We start from the raw sequence: 5,215 nt of genomic DNA, 5'->3' as shown, positions 1-5,215 counted from the left end.
AAATCCTAACAACCCCCCAAAAATGAAAGAAATCGGTTCAGCCGTATTAGCGTGATGAGCGGACAAAGGATTTTGTGCGTTCTCTTTTATATATATAGATATCTGCAACAGTTCTGTATTCTTTCACAAAATAAGTAAGCTCAAACCTGCTGACATCTATGTTGACATTTATGCTTTATAAATAAATACCACAATTCGTTATGGCTCATGGTTACCGAAATAAGAGTAAATAAAGAGCGACAGTATAGGTACGTGCGACTAGACTACTAGACGCAGTGGCGGCTAATGTTAGTGTTGCAGCGTTGTGCAACGACCAAAGTATTTCAAGAAAAAATATTATATCAATAGCTGTAAAGAACAGAAAAAAATACTTTTTAAGACTTGCATATATGCACTTTAAATAACATATTTTTTACTTCTGTAACTGTCCGTTCCGTTAATCCGTTTTAAAAAGCGAAAAATAATCCATCACAGAGTCTCTAATTTATATTGTGTTGCAGCGAGCATACAAGGACCAGATTCCTTCAGCGCGGCAATTGGAGCAAATGTTAAGTCTCCTTTCCCCTATCTCAGAAGTTAAAGGGAGTGGTCGTTGCAGTGCTTCTGCAACACAGCACGGTTTCCAGTGAACGAGAAGATTTTTCACGCTAAATAAGATTTCTGAATTTTCTTTCTCTAGCAATTAACAAATGGAATTTGTTTTTATCCATTCATATTTTTAAATTACGGGACGATACTGAAGCAAATCAACATAATGACAATTAAAAAAAGTGATTGCAGAATTACAAAATAAGAAAGAAAATATCTAGTAGAGGAGAAAACAAATGAAAGTACATCCGCATTTACAAGTTAATTCTTAGCTTATATTGATAATGAAGGCTTCTTCTACAGAAATTTGTGAATCAAATATTAATAAGTCAGTGGGTAGAATCACTCCCCCCTCTGTGGATAGTATTTTAGTATAAACATATTTCTTTTATAAAATAAGTATATTTTATACTCTTGATAATTTCTACATAAAACTGTATAATGGGGAACGCCACATTGAATTTGGAACTAGTTAGTAATGCTCAGGGGCGTAGCCACGAGGGGGGTACACCAAGTCCAGACCTCCCAAAAATTTCGAAACTTGACTAACATTTGCAGACTTTCTTAACGAACTATATTTGTTTAACAGAGAAACGATTGATGTAGGCTAAATATTTTATTTTACGCCTCATCATGTACTCTTTTTTTCTTATAAAAATAATCGTATTATCATTTTTTCTAAAAATATAGATGCCAATAAGTAAGAATTACTTATCGTCTTTTTGGGTGCAGTATAAGACAGGTTCCATATTATGTAGACGTATTGAACCTTCCTCAAATACTTTGGACCCCTCCCATTTAACATTTCTGGGTGTATAACTGGCAGTGCTGTTTGTTTTGATGTTCTTTGATTTTTGGCTTCTGTCACATGCTGATCCTTCATCTGGCGGGTTTCGAGGTTTCCTTTCCAGAACATATCACATTGGTAAGGATTGTTTCGCCTCATGTGGAAGTATATATTGTGTTCATCGTGCATTGCGTAACAACCAAGACGGATGATTTGGAATGTAATTTTTTCTTTTACGCACATGTGTGTGTGTGTTGATGTATGAATATGTGACATTCGGAATTCATATACCAGTACCTATTTTGTATCAGCTGTTTTGGTTTAAATATTAGGTTTAATTTTATCGTGTGTGCTTTAATTCTGTAAATAACCTACAAATTCTGAATGAATTGTATACCATCACACAGAACCACAGACGCGTTAGTTGACACAAAAAATGCATAACTTTTGTGATTTCAGCAAAACGTTTAGATGCATAATTTTTAAGGATGCAACTAAATGCATAATGAAAACTGTGTTAATTGATGCACTTGTGCGCATAAAATTCATTATGCAGGTAAACGTTTTGCTGAAATCACAAAATGTTATGCATTTTTGTCTCCTACTAAAGCATATACATGCATTAATTGAAACAGTGGTTTGTATCGCTGGTTACATATTTTCTAATATATACAGGATTTCCAAGGGTGTGGAAACGATTAAATAAATTTAGAACACTACTAAAAGTATGTAATCGAGGCTTTTTGGGTGATGCAGGACAGAGTGCAAATATTCCATATTACATGAGAGCCTCTACGGCCATTTTGGAAGTTGCCATACTGGATTTGAGTTAATTCAGTGAAATATAGATTTTACGATACCCTACTATTTTTGAAATAAAGTGTGATTTTTAAAGACATTAATAAGATTGTTTTCTATATTCTTTGTTAACGAAATTTTGATCACATAGGTCTAGAACATATACAAAAGCTTGTCATTGTAAATTTATGATCATAATTTCGTTCAGGATGCAAACAAGCAGAGAAAAAACTACCACACTATTGTTACGAAATCACACCTTATTTCAACAATAGTATCGGATCGTAAAGTTCCCATTTCACTGAATTAATTAAAATCCAGTATGATACCTTCCAAAATGGTCTAAGAGGCCCTCATGTAAAGTGGAATATTTTCACTCTGTCATGCATCACACCAATAAAGCTCAATTTCATAGTTTTGGTAGTGTTCCAAATTTATTCCATCGTTTTCACACCCTTGACAACCCTGTATATCAGATGTTCAATATACAATCTAGGCCACTCAATTTATGAGACCAATCTAAACTACGTCCCAAGAATTATGAGAAAATAGTTACAAACATAAGGCCTTCAAATAGTATATCTTACAAGTCAAAAAAAGGAAAATAACTCAGTTTATTATACCTAGGTACATAGCTTTTTGTTTTATAGGTTGCTCTACAAGAGCAGTTTTGCCATTTTCACTAAAGCTTAAAACCCCAATTATCTTTGGTAAAATAAAAGAACTTGGGTCAATGTTAGAAAAACCGTACCGATGGCAAATCTAGGCGGAACGGGAATTCCCGTTTGGCCTTTTCCTGCTTGACCTCATAACATACAAGGGAATTTTCATTCTGTTTCTGTAACAAAAAGGGATTTATCTTATTCTCAACTGCAACGTCTCTTCTATTCCAAACAAATTAAACTCAAATATCTTAGAAGAACATAAATTTTATTATTACACCCGAAACAGCATATCAAGTTTCTATGTGGATATAATATGAAATAGCATCAATATATGAAATTACATCAATTTCACTGTTCTTAAGTCTATCTTTTAGGCGGTGAATCCTGTCGTCAAACCGTCTCTACTTTAGCTTTCTAAGTGTTTCCTGATAACCCACTTGAAGAAGTACTCGCAATCTTTCATTTTCACGTTGCTTGTCTTTCATTAATTCAATGAAAGAATGTATGTCTAAGTGATCCCTTGATACCTTTCTTCGTAATTTGACGTGCCACTGTCCTGCATTGTTAGTCATTCGTTCTTGATCGTTTTCAAAGTGATTCCACAAGTCACTGCAAATAGGTAAAAATACATCATTAGCACATTAAAAATTCAAAGGATTGCAGGAGAATCTACGTTGGAAAGTCGATAGCAAAATTTTGGGTGAATTTAATTTATTTCTTTTGTAAATCAAAAGAATGTGTTCTTTTAATAATTTACAAATCAGTGAATGCAGAATCTTGAATACATGCACGTCGCAAGAAAATCTATATTACTTTACATGAGGTGTTAATAGAAAAAAATGCTATACTGTAGAGTGCTCGAAATAGCTTAATTAATGGTTTAGTAAAAAAAAATTGCACTAAACGCCATCTATTTATGTAGAAAAGAAAACATACTTACAGAGAAAATAACGTGTCACCATCATCCAACCAAGTGTCTATAAGATAATCATGGAACTCCTCCTTACATAGAACGTCAGGCGCATCTTCTTGCAAACGTACAAACACTACATCTAAATGAGAAGTTGGTACCATGTCGAATCCATCTTTTCACTTCAGTGTTTTTTTTTTTTTTTTTGGTACAATTGAGAAAGTTCTAACTGCTGAACCTTCCTCCAAACAGACTGAGAGAAGTGGAAGGAACATCTTGTGATTTTAACCAGGAAATACTTTATTTATAGCATTGATTGCTACTTTCTTAAGATCAATAGAAACTTCTTTCAATTTGAAACGCAGTCCAAATTTCTCAGCTTCTTCCCTGATTACCTCCAGTAATCATACATGTATGTCTTGCTTTTTACTGGGAAATATGCAGAAGAAGAGAACAAATATTTTCCGTGCAGTGTATATTTGGGAGAAAAGGCGAGGTACAGTCTTAAGTATCCCATCCATTACAATCCTGTCGCACTGACACAGAATCTCTAAAGTTCCAACAATGCTGAAAACCTGTTGAAGATAGAAAGACTAGAATAAATAATACAGACATTCTAAAGAAAATGCTTTAATATTAATATTCTTACTCATATTACTATTGTCATATCAGATTTTCACGATTTCAAAAAAAAAAAAAAAAAAAAAAAAGACAAGAAAAAGAAAGAAGTAGGAAATTTTCTATTTTCTTGATTACTAAAATATAACTTACAAGAATTCTACTGGTGTCAGCGCCTTCATCCCCCAATGAATTTTTTGCCGTCGTGCGTTTCGCTCCACGATCCTTCCACCTTCAATTTACTCAATCTTTGCGATAGTGGTGCCCGGTTCATGCTCGTACGTTATATAGAGAATGTTTGACGGCACCAAAAATAGGGACAACAGGTGCAGTTTCACCACAGTAATTTCCCTTAGCAATCTTCTTCCTGGAGAGAAGAAAATAAATTCATTTTAAACATCAACAGCAAAAAAATGTCATACTTTCCCTCGAGGAAGTAAAGACAGACGGAATATTGCTTAACTACGACCGGTTAATTGTGTTACACTATAAATAAAAAATGGACTATGTATTTGTGTGCTAGCTAGGATGCCATTTAAGAAAAGTTCCACATCTAAAGTTCTAAAATAACTTTTGGAGAAGTTGGAAGAGTAAATAGTAGAAACATGCAGAGAAGCTTCAGTGTCAAATTACTTATACCTTATTACAACTATTATATATACTTACCTATATGTCTTAGTAATTGTTGATGTTCGTTCTTCCGCCGCTCTCTTCTTCATATGTGAGGTACAAATACAAGGCTACATGGGCAATTTTTTAAACAGTGACGCAAATAACACAAAATTTTGAATACTTGCTTTGATTATACGCTGTTCTGTGCGTTCAAACGTAAATACTACTAGCCTTACA

The sequence above is a fragment of the Thermobia domestica genome, chromosome 1 (genome assembly GCF_964235325.1).
Source record: "Thermobia domestica chromosome 1, izTheDome1.hap1.1, whole genome shotgun sequence".
NCBI lineage: Eukaryota > Metazoa > Arthropoda > Insecta > Zygentoma > Lepismatidae > Thermobia > Thermobia domestica.
Note: the sequence above shows the minus strand (reverse complement) of the source record.